Source organism: Podarcis melisellensis (assembly GCF_964234715.1).
Source record: "Podarcis melisellensis genome assembly, chromosome: 3".
Classification (NCBI taxonomy): domain Eukaryota; kingdom Metazoa; phylum Chordata; class Lepidosauria; order Squamata; family Lacertidae; genus Podarcis; species Podarcis melisellensis.
This window is the reverse complement of record NC_138530.1, coordinates 35,475,825-35,500,426: the sequence shown is the minus strand read 5'-3', so window position 1 is coordinate 35,500,426 and position 24,602 is coordinate 35,475,825. Positions and strand designations below refer to the sequence as shown.

Genomic DNA, 24,602 nt, shown 5'->3' with positions numbered 1-24,602 from the left:
CACTGTGCAGGCAATGGGCAACACTGATTCAGATCTGCAAAGTTCCTTGAGCTTTTCTCCATGGGCACACTCTGCGCAATTCATGATGATCGTGCACAACAATAATTTAGATCTGCTTTGTGCAAATTGCATGGCTGCTTTTCTATGCTAAGTGCCAGCATGTAAGGCAGGCAGAAATATATTCAAAAATAAAGGAATGTGTTTTGCACATATCCTTAAATTTACTGCTTCATCTGTACCCTGTTATTACAAAGCATTTATTCATGCCACCCTTTTACAGTCCTCTCTACAGCTCTGTTTTCCCAGAAGAAACAAGGAACTTATTTCTTCATTTATTAGACAAAGTGGCCATATTATATTGAACACTGAGCACAACACTTCTACCACAGAGGATGGCTCCAAATGGCACATGCTGCTCCCCTTGCTGTGATTAATGCAGGCAAATCTCTGTGTACTCCCTCCTCCAAACAAAACCAGGTGGTTAGAGATGCATTGCAAAACATATAAATGGGAAGAGAATTGTGAACTCCTCATTAAAATAAATAAACACTTTTTTAAAAGCCTAAAGGAGGATCGTTTTAAACAAGAAAGCAATTAAAGAGCCTCTCTCACCTTCCCTCTGCAACACTTTTGGAAAGCGTGAGGGGACCAGAGGCACCATAAAGTCATTTTATTTATAAAACACACACACACACACAAATGTGCTGATTCCAACATTTGCAGCATCTACATTTTCTCAGCTCAGCTGCCACATCCTTCTCTTAATGTGGGTGTTTCTGCCATATGCACCGAGGCGATGGAAGGCACGACCGAGGCATTTGAAAGCAAGCTCTGTTGTTTGCCAATCTAAAAAAGGTCATCTTTCTTACGTAAAGTCTCCTTAAAAAATAATGGCTATGACAAGTGCATGTGGAGTTCAGCAGAGCTGGATAGAGGGTAGGTTGGCTTTCTGAAGGGGAAAAACACAGGAGCCAATATGATGTAATGGCCAGAGTGTGAGGCTGGGGAAACTTGAAACTGTAAAGCTCACTAGGGGTGCCTCCAGACTTGCTACAATTTTGCAGGATGGGTACAAGCACATACAATAAATTTAAGTTTGCACAATTAAAGTGAGTGAGTGTGCTCTGTTGCCCAGCAAATGCTCCAGCCTGGACACTGAGGTCCAGCGCTGAGGGCCTTCAGGTGGCTCCTTCATTGCGAGATGTGAAGCTACAGGGAACCAGGCAGAGAGCCTTCTTGGTAGTGGCATCCACTCGATGGAACATCTTCCCATCAGATGCCAAGCAGAGTAACAACTATTTGACTTTTAGAAGACACCTGAAAGCAGCCCTGTTCAGGGAAGTTTTTAATAGCTGATGTTTTTACTATGTTTTTAATATTTTGTCGAGAGCCGACCAGAGTTCCTGGGGCAACCCAGTCAGATGGGCAACATAAAATAATAATAATAATAATAATAATAATAATAATAATAATAATTATTATTATTATTATTATTATTATTATTTCTACTACTCCAAATCCATCTTTTTGAAAAGCAAGTAAATGCATTTTTATAGTAAGAAGGGTGACAGGGAAATGCACTGAAATGTGTGTGATGAAGCAATCATTAGCAGGAATACATATAAACAGCCCACAAGCAAATCAGGATGAATATATGGTGAACGCTTACTGTTGCACAGAAATCAGAATGATTTTAACTGATGCAAAGGAAAGGGGGGATTTGCCCTGCCAGATTTTAAACTTTATTATGAATCAGCAGCTTTCTGCTGGTTGAAAGACTGGCTGCTTCTTGAGAATACAGACATTTTGGATTTAGAAGGTTTTAACAATATTTTTGGGTGGCATGCATATTTGTGGTATGACAAGGTTAAAGCTCATAAAGCTTTTAAAAATCATACTGTCAGGAAAGCATTGTACAATGTTTGGATTAAATATAAAGACTTGTTGGAAAATAAAACTCCAAGGTGGTTGTTGCCAATGGAGGCAAAGGCTGTGAAAAGACTTAATATGGAGTCCAAATGGCCGAAATATTGGGAAATTCTGGAACAAGAAGGGGATAAACTGAAATTGCAGAGTTTTGAGAAATTAAAAGATAAAGTGCGAGACCGGCTTCATTATTATCAAATAATGGAGGCTTACAAGTTGGACAAGAAAATTGGCTTCCAGGTGGAAAAATCAAAATTGGAAACAGAATTGTTAGAACCCAAAATTAAGAACTTGTCAAAAATGTATAACTTGCTGTTGAAATGGAATACGCAGGATGAAACGGTTAAATCAGCCATGATCAAGTGGGCACAAGATATTGGTCATAACATTATGTTTGCTGACTGGGAACAGTTGTGGACCACCGGTATGAAATTTACAGCATGTAATGCCCTAAGAGAAAATATTATGAAAATGATTTATAGGTGGTACATGACCCCAGTCAAGCTTGCAAAAAATTACCACTTGTCTGATAATAAATGTTGGAAATGCAAAGAAAATGAAGGTACATTCTTTCACCTTTGGTGGACGTGCCCAAGGATTAAGGCTTTCTGGGAAATGATATATAATGAAATGAAAAAGGTATTTAAATATACCTTCCTGAAGAAACCAGAGGCCTTTCTCCTGGGCATGGTTGGCCAATTGGTGCCAAAGAAGGATAGAACATTCTTTATGTATGCTACAACAGCAGCAAGAATACTCATCGCAAAGTATTGGAAGACACAAGATCTACCCACCTTGGAAGAATGGCAGATGAAGGTGATAGACTACATGGGACTGGCAGAATCCGAGACCAGGGAAGAGAGACGGCGGAAGAAGATTGGAAGAAATTTAAGGACTATCTTAGGAAATATTGCAAAATTAATGAATGTTAGAATGATGTTGGTTTAGAAATTAAGTGGTTTTCAGCTGTAATGATTAAGTAAAAAGAAAAGAAAGGTTAAAAATTAAATGAAAATTAAGGGAGAGGATTTGCTGAATTAATAATTAGAAATTGGAATACAGAAAGGGGAGGTATGAGGAAGTCGGGGAAGTAAGTTATAAGAAAATAAGGGAACAAAACTTTATTTGTTTTTAAATAGTTTTTAGTTTTGTATTTTGTCTTTTTTATATCTGTTATTTTTTCTGTTTGTGTTTTGTTTTTGCAATTCTTTTTTTTCTTTTTCTGTATAACCTTTAAAATCTCAATAAATATCTTTTTTTTAAAAAAGAAATCAGAATGCATCCACAGTAAAGACTAGACTTAGCCTAACTTCCATCGAAGTTTTGCGCAAGGAAATCAGGGTGGATGCTCAATCCACAGGCTTCCCTTCCAAGTTGTTGACCTTCTACCAGTGGTTGAAGACACATCTCTTTACCCAGGTGTTTGTGAGGAGTTACATGGCAGTCATGCAATCTGTACCACAGTAGTGGGAGACCTGTAAACTATGGCAGGTAATGCTGTGACTTCAAAGCAACAACTGGAACTTCAGGTGAGCTCCCGATTGTTCCTTTGATGGAGAAAGGTGAGTTCTGCTGATAGATGTTGAGTATCCACTAACTCCTAGAGGGGGAACCAAAGATTCAAACTACAGTGGTACTTAATTCTAATTAAGTACTAATTAAGTACTTAATTTATTCCGGAGGTCCGTTCTTAACCTGAAACTGTTCTTAACCTGAAGCACCACTTTAGCTAATGGGGCCTCCTGCTGCAACCGCACCACCGGAGGACAATTTCTGTTCTCATCCTGAAGTTCTTAACCCGAGGTACCGGTACTATTTCTGGGTTAGCGGAGTCTGTAACCTGAAGCGTATGTAACCTGAAGCATATGTAACCGGAGGTGCCACTGTACTTGAAAGCCCTTCTGCAGGCATCCCCATGCTGCTCTTTGAACCTCTGAAAACCACCTGGTTTTCAGAGGTTCCAAGAACAGCATGGGGCTGTTTACTAAAGGACTTCCAAACAGCCCCACACTATGATTTGTGAAGTCCCCAAAATCAGGTTCTGACAGTACAGCGTCATCTGACCTCTTCCCGGAAGAGCAAAGCATCTGAAGCATTTTGAGTGCAGTTAAAATGTTTTAGGAAGCCTGAAATTTCTTGGGAGGGGTCTTTGTTTGTTGTGGTATTGTAAAGCAAGGTTAAAAGTGAATTTGTTCTTTCACACATGGACAAAACATCTATGGAATTTGGAGGGGGGGTGTGGACCATAAAGAAGGCTGATCGCCGAAGAATTGATGCTTTTGAATTATGGTGCTGGAGGAGACTCTGGAGAGTCCCATGGACTGCAAGAAGAGCAAACCTCTCCATTCTTAAGGAAATCAGCCCTGAGTGCTCACTGGAAGGACAGATCCTGAAGCTGAGGCTCCAATACTTTGACCACCTCATGAGAAGAGAAGACTCCCTGGAAAAGACCCAGATGTTGGGAAAGATGGAGGGCACAAGGCGAAGGTGACGACAGAGGATGAGATGGTTGGATAGTGTTCTTGAAGCTACTAACATGAGTTTGACCAAACTGGGGGAGGCAATGGAAGACAGGAGTGCCTGGCGTGCTCTGGTCCATGGGGTCACGAAGAGTCGGACACGACTAAATGACTTATCAACAACAAGTGTGTTTGTGTGTGTGTGTGTGTGTGTGTGTGAATAGGTGAGCGGAATTTCTCAAGGGGGTACAGGTCCCTTGGTTGTATGTTTCTATCTATATCTTCACTGTAAAAGCAGTTTTAAATGTAGAACGCATACACATACTGAGAATGCACACATATGCTTGTTTTGCCTGCTGTCTCACTTTTTTGTCATAACTACTTGCTATTTCACATTTTTCATAATTACAAAAACTTTTCAAGCACACTAAAAGGGAAATGGATCCCCAAATTTATATTTTTCTAAATGCTTCCTTTGTCTTTCATTAAAGCAGTTTGGAAGCAAAAGGTTTTTTATTTAAAATAATGATAAAAAGTTTATTGAATACACTTGTGAGCGTTAAAGAAGCTAGGGAGATAAAAATATTTCTGATTTCTTGTTTTTCTCTTGATCTATTCTTATTTCTGTACTATATATCCATTGACACTTGGGTTGCTTTTGTTCATTGTGATCATGAAAAAGCATGCCAAAGAATAGAACAATGAAATTCTCTGTTAAAAACAACTGCTTGAAACATTCAGGAAATAATTAAACTCAACAATAAACTAAAAACCTGTTTAGAACATCCAGCAGCGTTCCACATGTCTGGGTAGGCTTGCCTAAACAAAAATGTTTTTAGCAGGTGCTGAAAAGAGTGAAGGGAAGGCACCTGCCTGATGCCAATAGACAGGGAGTTCCAGAGTGTGGATGCTGCCACACTAAAAGATTGATTTCTTACAGTTAGGTAGGCTTGCGTTGAAATATGAATGAAATCAAACTTTTCCTCCTTTGTTCCTGGTGTACATCTTCCCTCACCCTTTCTTCCTTGATGAGAAGTAGGGCGCCATTTTAGGGTCTGCCTCAGGTGCCAAAATCTCTTGGGCTGGCTCTGTTCGTATCTCAATTATTTCTGATGTCTCATCAAAGACGGAGCACCACATCTCCCTGTCTTTAATTCCTCTCCTCTCCAATGGGCACATTGGCTTGGCTTGGCTCCCCAATCAAAACGCTGTCTGTCAAGAATAATAAGCTTCAGAAGGCCATAGGATGCCAAGATTCCCATAGTCGCCACACTGTGAGAAGCAGACGGCAATGTGCTAAATGGGGGAAAGCCTAGATTCAGTCTTTCTTCAAGGCATCCTCAAAGAGTCAGCCACCTGTTTCTAATGCTGTGGGCCATGACGTTGACTGCAGAGATGCCATGGCTGTTCTTGCGAAGAAAAAGCCTCCACAGCATTGCATTTGTGCATTTATTTATTTATTTAGGAGAAAGGTATAATGGCACTGTATTAAAATTTCCACACACACAATATTGTGCAGCCTCTTACCTGGCCTTGGTTGGAAATTCTAAGAACCCCCCCCCCCCAAGTTATTTAGTTTGTTTCTGGTCAATAACAATGTAATGTTATGCTTCTGTTTTCAGCACTTAGGCTAGTGAACAGCTCAAAGGAATAAAGAGTCACTGCTAGCTATTTTTGCTTACCAGCTAGCACCAGAAAATTCAAATATAAGATAAGATAAATTTATTGTCATTGTCCGTATATACACAGTATACACAACAACGAAAATCAAACACCCAAAGACCGGGTTCACACACACATTTGCACGTATCTCCAACACTCTCATCCCACTCAGACATAATCCACAAAACATAACATAATCCAGAATACAACACAACCCATTAAAGGCATAACATAACCTAAAACCTATCTCATTCCTTCCTACCCCCTGCAATATCTTGCACCTGATCATGTCCACAGACCACTTACGCAAGCATCGTTTCTTCAATGTCTTAGGAATAAAACTGAGGGCAGTTCTAGCATATGCCTTCATGAAGATTCATATTAATCATTTTAGAGATCTATTCTAGGGATGCTTGAGGAATTCAATTTCCCTGAACTGACCAGATCAGCACCTCCCACATTATTATGCAAACATCCTTTGGATTCTGCAGCTCTCTGAATTTTATAATACAGTAATCAGCTGGGGAAAAAATGTACCAAAATGTGTTTTAAAATGAGTGTGGTAGAATAAAATACATCTAGAAATGCATCGACTGGGATAAAATAGCTATTTAAATGTACATTTGTGTGCAAACTTTTTTTAAAAAATCACAGATTAACATGGAAACAAAATGAAATAGATATGAATGAATACATGTGAAATTGACACAGACCGCAAATAGGCTGATCTGTTCATCCCTAGGCTCTTCTGCAATACATATGTATCTTTCCCCTCAATGTCATGATAATTAAGCTCTGACAGGAAAGGATATTTTAAGGGACTAGCCAATACTTGCTTTGAACGCCACTTTGTCAAAAGAAGTTGCTGTCTCTGAAAAATTGATTCTGTTGTCCAATTATGTTGACATTGGGTTGGCAGGCAGCGCATTCTTGGGTTAATTTTGTATTTGCTATCTTTTAGCTTCTCTTTTCCCTGAGTTATGGGCTATACTGATAGAATCCAAAAAGAAAAGGGACACTGGGACAGATCCAGATGAAGTTAGCTGCACTTACGTCCCACCGAAATCAATGTATAACATTAGTTGCAATTCAACTTCAATGCTGCTGATTTCAAGGGGGACTAATTGCAGTTGACTAAGTCTAGATCCAATCCATTCTTTCTCCGGGTGGCATCATTAAACAGACAAGTGCCAATGAGAAGGAACCTGTGGACAATTGACCCTCCTAAGATAGGTAAGCAGCTTCCTATCACTGAAATGAAGCTCTTCCCACTTCCCTCTCTCCCCCTGCGTTTGTCATAGGAAAACATGGAGAAAGAATACAGGGATATGCCCAAGTGCATAGCAGCTTCTGGAACTTGGAATGCATAAAAATAGTAGATGGGAAATTGTAAGCAACATAAAGAGGAGCCTTCTGTGAGGAGATTTCACCCCTCCCATATCCAAGAATCTCCTGATGAGTCTGCTGATTCTCCAGAGAGGAGGAGCAGTGTTCTGCTCTCTACTTATTCTGCTCCAGCACCACATCAGTCAGTCAGTCAGTCAGTGTGTCGGAGAGAGTGAGACTGAGTGTTAGAGATCGTGTGTATAGATAAGGTTGCTGCTAAGAGCAGCTGCAGACACTCAGTGTAGTGCAGCATTCATTTATGCTTAGACCTCATTAAGCTCTGTATATAGTTGTATAATAGTTGTAGACAGAATAAAGAAGATATTCTACAGAGCTGCTCTCTGAGTCGTTTATATTCTGCTATACTCTGCTGTACTCTGCTGTGCGACGACTGTCTTCTTGTTGGAGTGAATCCGGTGCTCACAACTCTAAGCTGTGAGTCCACAGCACTCTGACCTGTTCCTGTCCAGAAGGTGGTCTCTGGAAGTGCTACCCAGCTCACCTAGCCCAGTCGGGGCTGAAGTGGATGAGTCCAGTTGGTGGTACTGGCTCAAGGGCGATGCTGACATTCTGGATCAGTCCAAAGATCCATATAGAACAGCATTCTGTTCTCACAATGGCCAACTAGAAGCCTGTGGCAACTGCATGAATCGGCTTTCTCCCCACTTGTAATTCTCAGCAACTGGTATTCAGAAGCATGCTGCCTCTGACTGTGGAGCCACAACATTACAATCATGGCTAGTATTTTATTTTAAAGCCATCCATGTTGGTGACTACCCATACCTCTTGTGGGAGCGAATTACGTAACTGAACAATGTACCGTGTGTATAAGTATTTCCTTTTGTCTCCCTCGACTCTTCCAACAAATCAGCTTCATCGGATCTCCCTGAGTTCTAGTATTATGGATCTGGGAGAGAGAAGAAACTCTTCAACCCTCTTTCTCTACTAAACAGGATAGTGGTTGCTTGCAATCCTCATGCATGACCTCCACTTCACCTTTGCACTATAGTGACATGGTTGATATTCTCATTTGAAAGACAAAAAACATCATAAATAGTATAAACAGATACAAATTAAATTTCCCCTAGAGAATTAGTTCCTCCAGCATCACTAAAGCCAGGAAGCATTAGGTTTGAATAGGCAGCAGTGACTGCCAGGAAACAGGGATTGACTGATTTTCTGCCGCATTACCTGGAAGGATTTGATTTCCTCATTATCAATCTGTTGAGGTAAATATATTATTCATCCATTAGCCTGTTTCTTCCATACAAAGGAACTTGCCTGCAAGGAAGATTCTTCTTCAGTGGCCTACATATGATCAAATACAAGCCATCTCACTTGCTTGGGAAGGACCATGGCTCGGTGCTAATGTTTTTTGCATGCCAAAAAAATCCAGGGTCAATTCCTGTCATCTCCAGATCAGTCTGGGGTTGTCTGGCACCCTCTTTGACACCCTGGATAACTAATGTCAGTCCCTGTAAGCGAGGCATGGGGAACCTCTGGGCTCTTTAAAGATAAAGGGACCCCTGACCATTAGGTCCAGTCGCAGACGACTCGGGGGTTGCAGCGCTCATGTGGCCAGCATGACTAAGCCACTTCTGGCGAAACAGAGCAGCGCACAGAAATTCTGTTTACCTTCCCACCAGAGCGGTACCTATTTATCTACTTGCACTTTGACGTGCTTTCGAACTGCTAGGTTGGCAGGAGCAGGGACTGAGCAACGGGAGCTCACCCCGTCAAGGGGATTCAAACTGCCGACTTTCTGATCAGCAAGCACTAGGCTCTGTGGTTTAGACCACAGTGCCACCTGCATCCCTTCTGGGCTCTTTAGGGGGGACTATTTAGGGAGGGGCTATTTAGCTCAGCACAGCTCCCATGAGGCTGTTTCCACAAAGCTAGGCTCACTTGCCTCATCAAATGTGACATCAGGTGAGGGCCAAGTAGAGACATGGCTGCCGGTGCACAGCTGGCATCCTTAAAGTGTGCTCTTGATTGGGTATCAGCAAGGGAGGTTTGCTACCACTGCCAATCAGCAGACAGATGGTAAGAGCAAGTCACCTGGGATTGGCTGTGCTAAAGGCTGTGACTGGCCCAAGGTCAGCCAGTGAACTTCATAGTTGAGTCGGCATTTATACATGCTCTCCCAGGACCTAGACTGACACTCTAACCACCACACCACACTGTCAAGGAGCTCAACAGTGCAGCCACCCTCTACGGAAAGTTTTGAGTCTCATGTCAAGCCATGCTTGGCTTGGCTCAGTTTTTCCTTTGTAGTGCAGGTTGCCACAAAGGGGAAATGGGTCTCCTTGTGCCCTGCTCACCTGTCAAAACAGCCCCCCAAAGGAGGAGAGTAAGAGGGAGCTGAATGAGTCAATTCTAGATGAGTCCATTCCTCCTCCTTCCACTGTTCTGGATTGGTCAACTCATCTTAAAGTGCTCCGACAAGATTCCGAAAATATTAACTACCCAACAAGCCTACCCAACAAGATATATACTGATATACTGATATAAACTGATATAACGACCCAGAGGCCACCTTCTTAGCTTGGAAAAAAACTTTCAAAGTCAACTGGTTACTTCCAAATGTACTCAAACAGAGGAGACGGTTATGTTTAGGACCAGTTCCACTTGATATGCACAGACCTCTCCAGCATGAAAAAAATTCTAATGATAACAAATGGGCTACTTCTAACTCTAGTGGAAAATTTTACACCTCAGGAAAGAGGCACAGAGCCAAATGACACTGACCAAATGAACAACTTACCCGAACCAGCAGATATGAATCACCCAGTAACCAGCAAGAGTCACAAAAACAAAAACCAGAAACAAAGAAAAAGAAAAGCAAAAATATCAAAATACTAAGGAAATCGAAGATAACCCATCATGCTGGCAAACAAAACAGCCCCTGAGTTTGAGGGGGGCCAGGATCTAGCCAGATCTACTCCTGCTGTAGACAATACTGGGCAAGATGGACCAATGATCTGACTCAGACAGATTTTTGGGGGGAGGCCCCCCCATAACCCAAGAAATTAATGAATGTCAGATTCTAGTTAATATTTTATATACTGAAGGGAAATTACAGTCTGCAGCAGTTCTCCCGGGTGTAGCTCATGCAAACCAGCCTGACTGGGCTGGTTGAATGTAGGCCGTTATGAAACAAAAGTCCAGCAAATACACGTCAAAGAAAGTGTTTTGCGTCTGGGCAAAATAGGGGTTGCTGAGGTGACAGGAAGGGGGCAGGATGTGCTGAGAGGAAAAATATGCCTGTCAGGTGGGATAGCAGGTGGATGGGAGGAGTTGCTTGGAGCAAGGGTTTGCTGGAAAGGAGGAGAAGAAAGGCCACAACCATCTTGGCTGCTGGCTGAAGAGCTGGCAACCCAAAGACTGGAGAACATGTCTGGATGCTCTAGATTCAAGCTGGCTGTGAAGCCATGAGAGCGACAGGGAGAAACCCTCTAGAGATGGCAATGCTGTAACTTCTGCACTCCCTCCACCTACACTCAGGTTGTATATATGTGAATAAACTTTAAGTCACTGAAGTCTCTGCTGCTCCTTCATTTCCACAAAAAAACAAGGCCAAGACCCCTGGAATCTCATGCATTGCTTGGCTTGTAGCAAACACTATGTTCCTTAATGTCAAATATGAAGATGATTCAATTTCTTTCCAATAGAAATTATTGTCTGTCATAATATTAAATCTGCACTTTGTATGCAACAAAGACAAGACCTTCTTACACGTCGCCCTAAATAAACTTGATGGACTATGGAGAGATAAAGAGACAGATAGCTACCAAGTTAGCACAATGGACATGGTGCGTGGTTTTCACAGTGTTTACGTTCATAAATTCTTCCAAATCTAATTCTGAAGAAGGCCTGAAAAGAAGATAGTAAATATTAAAGCAGCTTGTTACTCCTCTCTAGGGGCCAAAATCATATAGCTTAAAAATGTTTTATTTATCAGACAATAATGCGAGATGTTATTTACTAGTATGCAGGATGTACAATTTATGCAACAAAGCATGAACATTTAAAAACCTGTTCACGGTTTCCCTCAGTGTAATAATTAAAAAGACAGATGGAATCAGATGTATGAGGCGAGAGAACATCTAAAGAAGAGACACAAGGGCAGCTTAGTTTGCTTTGAATGAATCTTCTTTATACACTGATGAGAGAGAAAGGGCATAGATCTAGGCCAAGAGGAGAATAGGTTCTCCTGTGAGGAAAGGTTGAAGAATTTGGGATTTTTTAGATTAGAGAAAAGGGAAGTAAGAGGCAACATGACAGAAGTCTATAAAAGTATAAAAGTCTGCATGGCATAGAGAAAGTGGACAGAGAAAGGTTTCTCTCTCTCATAACACTAGAACTTGTGAAAAATTATTATTATTATTATTATTATTATTATTATTATTATTATTATTATTAAAAATATGTTGCCCATCTGACTGGGTTGCCCCAGCCACTCTGGGTGGCCACCAACAGAATATTAAAAACACAATAAAATATTAATCATTTTTTTAAAAAAATCCATGAACTCTTGAAACTTAATGTTAGAAGATTCAGAACAGAAAGAAGGAAGTACTTATTCATGCAGCACATAGTTAAACTTTGAAACTTGCTCATACAGGTGGCAGTGATGGCCACGGACATGGAAGGCTTAGATGAATTACTGGAGGAAAAGACTATCAATGGCTGCTAGTCATTGGCTAAATGCAACCTCCATACCAGTTCCTGGAGGACAACAGGGGGAGAGGGATGTTGCCCTCTTCTTCTGCTTGTGGTTTTTCCATAGTTGGTCACTGATGGATGCTGGACATGATGACTGTGTTCTATATCCACTGCTAAAGGCAATGTGCCCCTGAATGTGATTGCTGTGTCAAAATATGTCCAAAGTTTTTTTTTTTATTAAAAAAAATACATATTTAAAGGCCTATTTGTATTTAAATTCAGTGGTACCTTGGGTTAAGTACTTAATTCATTCCGGAGGTCCCTTCTTAACCTAAAACTGTTCTTAACCCGAAGCACCACTTTAGGTAATGGGGCCCCCCTACTGCCACCGCACCACCGGAGCCCGATTTCTGTTCTTATCCTGAAGCAAAGTTCTTAACCTGAAGCACTATTTCTGGGTTAGCGGAGTGTGTAACCTGAAGCGTATGTAACCTGAAGCATATGTAACCTGAGGTACCACTGTATGTATTTTTGAATATATTTTGGCACAAAATGGTATGATAATAAACACACATATAATTGATTTTATTTCATAAAATTTGTAACTGCTTGATTATAAAACAAACAAACCTCAAAGTGGTTTATAAAGCAGTTTCTCTCTCTCTCTCTCTCACCCACACACTCACACACACCCACACACACCCACACACATCCACATACCCCACAGACTGATGTGGAAACTGGGTAATACAGATGTATGAGCACATGCAAAACTTACATGGACCTGATATAGACAGATCCATTAATCTACCCTTACTTATCAACACAACAATTTCAATATGTCATGTGCATTGACTCTTGGTCATGTGACTTGGCCCTTGGATATATTTGAAATCTGTCATAATAGAGAGAACTTGTGGCAATGAATAAGAAAAGAAATGCAGACCTCATCCCAACATTTACCGTTCTTCTGAACGATTTTCAAACATCTGTGCCTAGTTGAAAGACTGAAATGCAGTTGTATATGACTGTCTAGATAAATACCCAAAGCTAAAAGCTGGCATGCTAAAGGAGATATGTCATGTATACTTAGGAGCTGTTATTTATTTATTTAAGGAAACTACAGTGGTACCTCAGGTTACAAAAGCTTCAGGTTACAAACTCTGCTAACCTGGAAGTAGTACCTCGGGTTGAGAACTTTGCCCCAGGATGAGAACAGAAATTGTGTGGTGGCGGCACGGCGGCAGTGGGAGGCCCCATTAGCGAAAGCGCGCCTCAGGTTAAGAACGGACCTCCAGAACAAATTAAGTTTGTAACCTGAGTTACCACCGTACAGCAAAGTGACTATTAAGCTGTGACACGGAGAAATGAGTACAGCATGACAGCAGTCTGGACTTTCGTATCTACTTGGGAGTACCACTAGGAAGCTCATGAGATTGAAATTAAATCTTCTTCCCACCCCCGCCATTACCTTTGGCGAAGAAGACTGATTGATTGCTCATGATTGCCAGTTTTCTGGCATATCAGGAAATGAGAAGCGGACAGTTAAGAGTTGATTCATTTTAAAACAAATGAGTTTATGAGCTATTTTGTCATGTTTGAAAGCACGTGCATGTTGCTCACATGAAGAGCCCAGAAGGGGTGTAACACAGTCACAAACGATGTGCTTTGGAAGTGAAAAGACCCCTGTTCGGTCTGCAGCATTTTCAATGAATACATTGATATCAGATACCAAAGCTGGAAAAGACCTTTGCGTGAGATCCTAGAAAGTTGCAGCAAACTAGAGCAGACCTTTTTTTTCTTTTTCTGCTTAGTGGACTAATGGTCAATATAAAGGAGCTTCATGTTCTCTGAAGCCATTGGGACAGGCATAGCCATTGTGATGCCTCCCAGTTCTTGTTGAACTCCAGATTCCAGCTGCTCCAGCAATCATGGCCAATGGCCAGGGATGATGGGAGTTCAAATCCAAAACTGACTTGAGGACACCAGTTTAGGTATTCCTGCATCCCTTTCCCACCCTGATCTGGCCACAGTGATCCATGTGATGGTCAACTCCAGGTTTGATTACTGTGACTCGCTCTATGCGGGGCTGCCCTTGAAGTTGTCCCAGAAACTCCAGCGAGTAAAGAATGCTGCAGCGAGGCTCCTTACAGGGTCCTCGCCGTGGGACCACATTCATCCAGTGCTTTTCCAGCTGCACTCGCTCCCGGTGGAGTACAGGGTCAGGTTTAAGGTGCTGGCTTTGACCTTTAAAGCCCTTTGCGGCCTAGGACCCTCATACCTACGGGATCACCTCTCCTGGTATGCTCCGCGAAGGACCTTAAGGTCAATAAATAGCAACACTCTAAAGGTCCTGGGCCCTAAGGAAGTCAGATTAGCCTCAACCAGGGCCAGGGCCTTTCAACTCTGGCTCCGGCCTGGTGGAACGCTCTGTCTCATGAGAAGGGCCCTGCGGGATCTGATTTCTTTCCGCAGGGCCTGTATGACAAAGTTGTTCCGCCTGGCCTTTGGCTTGAATCAGCCTGATCCCCTCCCCCTATTTCCTTTTCCTTCTGTGATGGAACCCCTATTTGGGGACTTCCCTGGCTTTTTTTCTGGCCCACGTAGGACCAGTCTGGATAGTTGGCCTAGATGAAGATTTGATGTTTTCTCCCCACAAACAGTTTTTGATCTGGGCTTCCACTGAAATGAGAGCTGCATTTTAAGTTGTATTTTAATCCTGTTTTTAAGTTGTATTTTAATTGTTCTTATACCTGATGTTAGCCACCCTGAGCCTGGTCTTGGCTGGGGAGGGCAGGGTATAAATAAAATTTATGATGATGATGATGACACCAGGCATTTCATTTGAACATGTTTTTGTTACAAATAATCAATTTTTAAGATTTGCAAGTTGTAGTTCTACAAGATTTATTCCCAACCTCTGCTGCTATACTCTCACCAATAGCATCACCTACCTGCAACAGTTAAAAGAGCAGATGAAGTCCAATATAAGTCATACTCAGAGTGGATCCATTGAAATGAATGGACTTACCCATTGATTTCAGTGGCTCTACTAAGAATATGACTGTTAGTTATCAACCAACCTATTTTATAAACTACTTTAAAGGAAAATGTAAAAAAGAGAAAATAAATATTTTGAAGAAGGTAAGTTTCCATTTGATTTATTAATTTCATTGTACATGCCTTGTTAAAAAACAATTAAGCAAATATGATCATACCCTTTCCTATCTGAAATGTTTTAGCACAGAAACCCAGGATTTACTACAGCTTTCCTCATTTTCTTTCATGCCAAGTTAATCAGATTCAACAGCCATTCCTATAAAATACGGCACATAAGGATGTATAGCTTTTGTTTCTTTATTTCCATGGATAAGTCTGCTACTCTACCCCATGGCTATCTATAGAAAATTCAGAGTGTCTCGGCTATTCACTGAGTTTCCAAAAAATAAATAAAAACCCTTCTGCATATGTGTGCATTTCCTCCAGCCTGACTCTGACAAAAGATGTTTTTCCCTTTTCTCAATTGCTTGCACAAAAGTTTTTTCAATGCATGCCGACACTGGCTCTAGAAAGTTCAGCACTTATGCATTATGTAGGTATCTCCACTAGTCAGTCTAGAGAAAACCCTTCATGGCAGAAATGAAAAAAAGTTGTGAAATCTGTTGTCAGCTCAACCTCTGCTGAAAAGAGTCTCTCACTCAAGCTTCTCACTTTCAGCCTTTGTAGTGAGATGACATGATACTGGGCATAACAATAAAGGATCTGCATACACCAGGTATGCAAGTGCGTCGTGCTTCTAGTCATTGAATTGCTGTTGCAATGTGAAAATAGGAATGTTACATTCCTGGGAGCGTGTAAAGTCACTCTGAAAGACACTGCTAAGATATCTTGGGAGGGACAGAAAAGTTAATATGCAATGAACGTAGCTGTCAACTTTTCCCTTTTATTGCGAGGAATATTATTTGGAATAAGGGAATTTCCCTTTGAAAAAGGGAAAAGTTGACAGCTATGGCAATGGAAGGTTTCTATTGTACAGGATTTTTTTTTGGGGGGGGGGCTACATCACCTTGGGAACCTAGTCAATGCCAAGAACACAAAACGAAATAGAAAATGAATGTCATCTATAGGGCTGATTAGCAATGCAACTGCAGGAAGTAGTACCATTTTGGACAGTATCTTGGCCTGAACTAAGTGTTTACATTTGTTGATTTTTACTGGATTTCTCATGATAGACACATGAAATGACAGCTCAGTCATTTCTCCTCCTCTCTAGCTCCACTCTACCTGCGCTGGGCCAGCTATTAAGTGAAATGAAGTGGGTTGGGTTGGTCAGAAGGTTCCAGAGAGGATGCCATTTTCTACCTCAGACTGTTTACAAAATGTGCATAGGAGCAGCTACTATTTTAGATTCCTGACTGCGGTGCTGAAAATGCCTGATGTTTAAGATTATGTACCCAAAGATGTAATGATGTGTGCTTTTGCGACGTATACAGACACATAAGAGCATAAGAAGAGACTGCTGGATCAGACTAACGGCAACCTATTCTCACAGTGGCCCTCCAGATGCCTGTCAGAAACCTGTAAACAGGGGCCAAGCACAAGAGCACTCTTCCCTCCTGTGCCTTCCAGCAACTGGTATTCGGAAGCATTGTTGTCTCCAGCTGTGGCAGCTGTGGACACACTCTTGCCATAGTCCAATATAAAGCACACAAAACCCCATGGACTTCAGGTAGCATAAGCATGCTTAAATCTGTGCCGAGATTTGATGCCTGTGTATGCTCTTTTCTCTCTTATTCTTCATTCCTCCCCAAATCCATTTCCAGTACACCAAGAAGTCTGTCCTTTACCAGACTTAAACTCACTTGCTTAGTACACAATCACATGCGGGGTTGTTATAACATGTATTCAGTCACTCTACTGAAGTCCAAAATAACTAGTTACAGATAGGTAGCCGTGTTGGTCTGCCATAGTCAAAACAAAACAAAAATCCTTCCAGTAGCACCTTAAAGACCAACTAAGTTAGTTCTTGGTATGAGCTTTCGTGTGCATGCAGAAATAGACTGGAAAGAGAAGCTGCTGAATTGCAACTTATTACCAAACTTAAAACCATGGAGAGACCTGGTCTGAACAAAGACATTGGATTCTTATCTCATTATACACGACAAAGCCATTTTTCACCTTCTCACCCCTTGTTTTTTCCTGTAAGACCTATTGCAGTCGTTAAGAGTCGTCAACAGGCTCATCACAGCTATCTGCCAATCACCTATTCCCACCACCCTTCTGAGTAATACCCCTCCCCACCTTCTCACTATATAGAAGGGTCTGGTGACTTCTGTTTCAGTTTATCTGAAGAAGTGTGCATGCACACGAAAGCTCATACCAAGAACTAACTTAGTTGGTCTTTAAGGTGCTACTGGAAGGATTTTTTTTTTGCTTTGACCAAAATAACTACTTAAACAGAAAGACCTGGAAATATGGACTAGGTAGGAGAAATTATCATAAGATGGTCATGCAACTGGTGAAAAAACTGGAACCAAAATGTTCTAAAAAGAGCTTCTGCTTCTTGTTGTTCTTGTTTTGCTATGATGTATATTCCAAAAAATTTTTAGGGACGTGGGTGGCGCTGTGGGTTAAACCACAGAGCCTAGGACTTACCAATCAGAAGGTCGGCGGTTCGAATCCCTGTGACGGGGTGAGCTCCCATTGCTCAGTCCCTGCTCCTGCCAACCTAGCAGTTCGAAAGCACGTCAAAGTACAAGTAGATAAATAGGTACCGCTCTGGCAGGAAGGTAAACGGTGTTTCCGTGCACTGCTCTGATTCGCCAGAAGCGGCTTAGTCATGCTGGCCACATGACCCAGAAGCTGTACGCCAGCTGTACGTCAGCCAATCAAGCGAGATGAACGCCGCAACCCCAGAGTCGGCCACGACTGGACCTAATGGTCAGGGGTCCCTTTACCTTTACCTTTATATTTAAAATTAATAGATTGTAACTTCTAACATTTTCCCATGGTAATCATATAACTTAGGTGAATGTTTGGTGCTGGATTTGATGAGTGTGCCCTCTGCAAATAGGGGCTGGCAAATCCGTAGATTTCAGTTTCTGTCAATTTCTCTCTTTTTTCTAATCTTTAGTTTAGTTCTGCACATTACCACAGCACTTTGTGGGTTTTTAATTTATTTTAAAATCCTCATGAAAATTCACGAGCATTTTAGTGCGGATTTCCTAATATACATGTTTAGATGCAATTCTGCCAAGTATATTGCATTTTTTTGGGTAAATTATATCCACTGTTATGTGCATTTTTATGCATTTCCCGCCGCAGCATATGTATTTTTCCCACAGATGGTTTGGCTGGAGAACTGCATTGCAGATTTTGAAGGATGGCTTTGTTTCGGTTCATGTATTGTTTTAGAAAGTGTGAATTGGGCATCTGCAACTGAGTAGCAGAGAAAAAGGATCTGTCTCATTTTGTGCATGAGTGTCAAGAAAGCTCTTACGCCACACCTTTCTGTATTCCATTTACTCCTGAATGTAATGGGTGAAAGTCATTTTAGAAATATTTTAGAGTCATAAAATCTCACTGCTACTATTTATGATAACCTCATTCCTTGGTGATTGAGTTAACCATCCACAGCTCATGGCTCTAGGAGTGATGGAGAAAAACATCTACTGCTAGCGCATTTTGTATTGCTCCTGAAATTACAGAGGCTGTTATTTCTACAAATCAGAAAGCTGCAGTAAGGTGGTCAAACCAAATGTAGTCTTTGAAGGCTAGCATTTCATGTGATATATCTCATAGTCTTATATCCCTTCTGTCCTGCAACGAAAGGAAAGGACTTATAGCCCTGATGAGTACTAATAACAGAGTGAGCAACCAAGAGAGACCTCGATTTCTGTCAGGATAAAATAATTGGAATTGTTCCGTACTTCACATGAAAGTCTATAAAATGACGATGAGTACATCCAGCTAATTAGAATAGTGATAAAATGCTGAGGCATACTGTGACTTGGGTGTGTTGTTGTTGTTGTTGTTGTTATTCCACCCTATACCTGGAGTTCTCAAGTGTATATCTGTCAACGAAATCAAAACTATAAACGTAGGCCTAGGCTAGGGATATATGGGTCATTCTGTTTCCATTCTTGGTCAAGTTTGCATAAATTAGTTATGGACTGTACTGAGGGAGACTGCACTGAGGAGGAATGTTGGGGGCCACTGCCCACCCCCCAATCCTGAATCTTCCCAGGAGTAGGAGGACAGTATAGAGTTAGAACAGTGGTTTGCGGAGGGGCATAGTTCAGAAGGCAGAAGCTGGGAAATACTGGATGGGAAACAGCTAGCAGAAGAAACACTAGAAGAGAGAGGGTTAACAGATTCGCAATCTCTGGACAGCATTCAACCCCCCTTCCCCAAAGACACAGAGAGCTCAGAGAGTGTTAGAACAGAAAGCACAGAGGGTACAAGCTCAGATTATAAAACGTAGGATTGATGCAGATTAATAGGGACGGGGGGGGGGGGGGTAAGACTTAATTGGGAGCACCGCCATTCTAGAGAGACGCTTTCTTTTGTATATTTTGGGAAATATGTATATTAGGCAAAAGCGCAAAGATAAATCTGTTTGCTGGGAGAAATTAATACTAAAGTGCAGGTGAATTTTCATTAGGACCTTTTAAAAAAATAATAAAGGAATTACAAACTGATATGTAAACGTGGAGGGCTGAATATAAGACTGGAAAAACGAGAAAACAAAATTGGTAGATTTCCCCATCCCAACTTATATGTGATTTAATAGGGAGCCTTAATATACATTTATTTTCAGATATCAATATAAGAAGAGCTGTGCAACTAATCTGTTTCATATGCATGGGTATCTTAAATTAAGACCCACTTTTCATCACTTTCAACTATCTGCCAAAATGACAAAATATTATGCTGATGTACTGCTCTGCATCCCATGATCTGAACAACACATAAGGAGATGCCCTTTGGGAATTTCAACTGCTTGTCACAAAAACCAGCAACCAAACTCTGCAGCTGGCAAACAGCAGTTAGGGGTATTGATTAGATGGCAGACATCCCTTTTGCAGTTGCTCCTAGAACTCTGCCAGTCTTGCTAATTCACTATGTGGATTGTGATGTTGTAGATAAATAGTACGAATTTGGGGTTCCATGAGATCAGGAAGCTCAAAAGCAAACTGGGGAGAAGCACTGCTCTCTCTGCATTGATATAAAAAGGAACCCCTGATAGTTAAGTCCAGTAGCGAACGACTCTGGGGTTGAGGTGCTCATCTCACTTTACAGGCCGAGGGAGCCGGTGTTTGTCCTCAGAAAGTTTTTTCCAGGTCATGTGGCCAGCATGACTAAGCTGCTTCTGGTGCAACGGAACACCGACACCAGAGCAGTGCACAGAAACGCCACTTACCTTCCTGCTGGAGCGGTACCTATTAATCTACTTGCACCTTTTTTAGAGTGCTTTCGAACTGCTAGGATGGCAGGAGCTGGGACAGAGCAAAGGGAGCTCACCCCGTCGTGGGGATTCGAACCGTCGACCTTTTGATCGGCAAGCCCTAGGCTCAGTGGTTTAGACCACAGCGCCAGCCACGTCCGCTGCATTGATATACCCAGTCTGTAAAATGTGGTTCCGGTTCCCTCCATAACAGGGCTGCTCGCTGGATCAGCACGTCATTCCACATTCAGCGAGGGGGCTTAGATTCTCCAGCAATGCAGGTCACATTGATCACATACTTCAGAGTGCTGATGTCATTATTCTCGAAACGCTGCCTACCTGACTGCAATTCAAAACCTAGACGCACAGGCTACCTACTCAAGGAGCCCATTTACATCTCAGCAACTGAAACAAAGTGGCACCTACAGCAGTGCCGATGAAAGCTCTCTTGATTTAATTACTTTAAACAACATAAAAAAGAGAAAGTGCTCGAGAAAGTGCTGTATTATACATGCATTCTCTGCATATCTCCCCGAGTTCGCTCCATCCAAGTACTGCCTTTGGCTGACCTACACAGAAATATTTTCCTCCCGTTGAGTGTGCAGAGACAGAAAAATAAGTAGGAATCTGGATTTGCCTTTTTTATTTTCCTCCCGTTGAGTGTGCAGAGACAGAAAAATAAGTAGGAATCTGGATTTGCCTTTTTTTTTTTAACAATGAAAACTGTCAGCTAAAATCCAGCTGCAGATATTAAATTTGCGTTTTTTTGCCTTTACTAGAGTTGAACTAAAGGGCAAAGAGAGCCCAGCATGATCTCCCTCACCACAGCTGAGCTTGCAGAGGTGCCAGAAAGTGTGTGCACACGGGGAAGTATCATCCGGTGACTTATATACCCATGGAGCAAAATTGCTCTGGAAGTCACAGGGAGAAATAAATATGGAAAGTCACATTGCCATTTCCAGCTGCCACTTTTCCCTTCGCAGCGACACTCTAAATGTGATGCTGACACTGTTTGTAATAAGTTATGCTCGGAATGAGATATCTCCTTTCTCAAAACAACACAGGGTCAGCTGAGTAGCAGAATGATAAATATCTGGGCAGGTGGTTTTTAAAAAAAGTTATTTAGGGCAAAGTGCAGTGCTATTTTATTTGAAACTCTGTTTGCTGGCTGGGTAAATGGTAAGGCTGAGTAATTTGTTGCTTCCTGTTGAAGGCAGCAGATTACCTCCTCATTAAACAGCCTTCCTGGCCTTAAACAGTGGCATTATGTAGCAAATGGAATTGGGGCAGTGGAAGGAAAGGAAGCACAGAAGGAAGCTGCAGTCGTCAGCAAGTACCATAATAAATGAATCACAAAGGAAGGTAAATATGCATGGTGGGGAGGGGGTAGGCAAAAGAACAGTGGTCTGTGAGCCACACACATTCATACCATAGACCAGAATTACCATATTTTTCTGTGTATAAGACTAGGTCCCCTCCCTAAAAAATAATGTAAAAGATTAGGGGGTGTCTTATACATGGATATATCTCCCCCCATTTTCCTAAATCTGAGTCCCCCCAAATAGGGGGCGTCTTATACACGGGGACGTCTTATAGATGGAAAAATACGGTACTGCTTTCTTTATGCTGCACCAACATTTTTGGCAGAGACACTCGAAACATCAACCCTGCATGGATTTCCAATTCATTTTAGAATGTGTTGCAACATGTTGTTGGTTTTACCTATACAAGTTGGGAAATAGCTATCTGCTGGCTATGAAATCGTCCTTTTCCTAAGGAGCTGCATCAGAAGCCCATATCCAAGAGAGATTCAGAGGCAAAGCCTTTTCAGTAGTGGCACCCCAAGGGAGGAGTGCTTTTCCCAGGCACACTTTGACACTTTGTTGTCACTTTTGGCACCAGGAGGATGAGTTTATTCCCCAGGGCTTGCAAGTTTATTGTTCCTGTTTTTACTACTAGTATGAATCTGTATAAACTTTTTATCATTGGAAGCTGCTATAGGCTTAGCCCATTTCTTAGCAACTCAAGCAGTGGCATCTCTCTGTCAGGTTCCTTGCTGCTCTTTACAGGTGTGTAGTTCAGAATTTTAATTAGTCAAACAAGCAAGGCAAGAGCTAGTTCACTGCCCTCCAATTCTCTGGCAGGCAAAAAAAAGGAGGAAGATTCACCACTGACCTCCCTAAGCCAGGCCTGGGCAGTTTTATTTACTTAAATCATTACTACCTCACTCATGGCTAAAAATAGGCATCCAAAGGAGCTTCCAGATTAAGCTGTATTTGTAAAAACAAACAAACAAAAAGCCATTTGAGCGAGGACAATACTGCCTGGATTATTGCATGGATGAATCTAGACATTCATGGACCATGCAATGAAGAGGCTGATGACATCACAACACATAGAGTTGGTTACATGATGATGTCATTCAAGGAAAGTGATGTCATTTAAGATAGAGAACTATGTTGTTGGCATCCGTCTGTCTTGAGAGACAATGGAGTGCACCTCCAGGGGTGGTCAAAGGGCTGCATTAGCAGCACCAAAGTGACCTCCCTGGGGTAAAAGTCTGGGCAGTACATATTGAGATCCTGGGCTGCCCAGACTACAAGACCCCTCCTCTCAGCCTCACTGCAGGATTGAGATAAGGAGGCATACAAGGTGCCATCCAACTGTCTTAGGGACTCCTTTGGGATTTGTGTAGTGTTTACTCCTTAGCCTTTTATTCTCCTGGAGATACACTGCAAGGAAGCAAAGGTTTAAGATCAGAACTTTCCTTCTCCTAGATGGGCTACTTTCCCAGGTTGACGAGCCCCATCTGCCCCTCACTTACATCTACAGCACATGCAGAAGCTGCCTTCCTGACCGTTGGACCCACTACTGGTCTCATCCACTCAACTTGCCAGAATCTGTCTTCACATGCAGGGGAAGCCCCTAATACACTGAGAATTTGAGACCCACTGACTACCCTCAACTGGTTTGGCCAGCCAGCCAAAGCAATTCCCAGGGGGTGGCTGCTGTCACATGCTAACAGCTTCTAGGAGCTACAGGTGAGAGCTGAGTGCAGGGTTGGGACCAAAGATGGACAAACTACCCTAGAAGGAGTATAAAGTATCCACACCAGGGGTACTACCCCTCCTCTAACATTTCATTCATCCCAGAGAGCACAGCTGGGCAATAGAACTGATCAGGCAAACTTGTTGTAAGCAATTCCTAACCACCACCAAAAGGGGGCACTTTTCAATTCAACAGAAAATATTTGGGGGCAGGAGAATGATGCCATTTAACTACTGATTTGTACTCTTGTCAAATTCAAGTCTATCTGACACAGGGCAAGGAGCTCCTTCAAATGCCACCACAATTACCAGACTATTCCTCTCTAAGACTGGGTGGGGAACCTGTTGCACAGCTAGCACCACATTCCTTTATGCCAAGGGGTTTATTTTCTGATAAGGGCCACAGTTCCTTATAGGCGGGAGGCAGACAAGGGGGGGGGGGGGGAGATAGGCAGAGCAATGGATGTGATGTTTACCTTTCTACAGCTTCCAAGCTATGCCAAGGACAGGGGTTTCCAGACACTCACTTCCTCATCCAAGCAAGCAAGAGACAATAGGATGGAACACTGCAGCCAAGCAAAGGACCAGTGAGGGGTGTGGCCTGTGGAATGGAGAATGGGGTGTGGCCTAGTCTTGAGGGCCTGATAGAGGCCGGAAGAGCCATATTTGGCTCCTCAGCCTGAGGTTCCCCATCTGTGCACAGTTTAAAACACATATGATAACCGCATCATCAAACTGCACAGAGAAGGTTTTTTGTTTCTTTGTTTTTAAAAAACGCTTCTCAAACCACATCACTGAAGCATGAAAAACATGTTTTCTTTTCTGCACCATAAGGAAGGCAGTAGCTAGACTGGCCCAAAGTGTGATATTCCAAGCTCTGCAGAATCTCTCACTTTACATCTCCTTCAACATAGTGAAATAATCTGAATATGCTCCTCGTCCTTTCTTTTTTGATGGACACCATCTGGTGCTTTAAAACCATAAGACAGCCCTTTGATAGGAAGTAAACAG

General features: G+C 42.1%; 1 protein-coding gene across 4 annotated transcripts in view; it reads right to left on the bottom strand.

Annotated features, from left to right (window-relative positions):
* LRFN2 (leucine rich repeat and fibronectin type III domain containing 2) overlaps positions 1–24,602 on the bottom strand; it is a 242,481-nt gene that overhangs the window by 91,754 nt on the left and 126,125 nt on the right. Inside the window, exon 2 of one of the 4 annotated variants that reach the window (XM_081903949.1) lies at positions 11,225–11,306. The exons of the other annotated variants lie outside the window; for them this stretch is intronic. The gene's annotated coding sequence lies outside the window, so the exon portion shown is untranslated. The remainder of the gene's footprint in view (positions 1–11,224; positions 11,307–24,602) is intronic. 4 annotated transcript variants of the gene reach the window in all.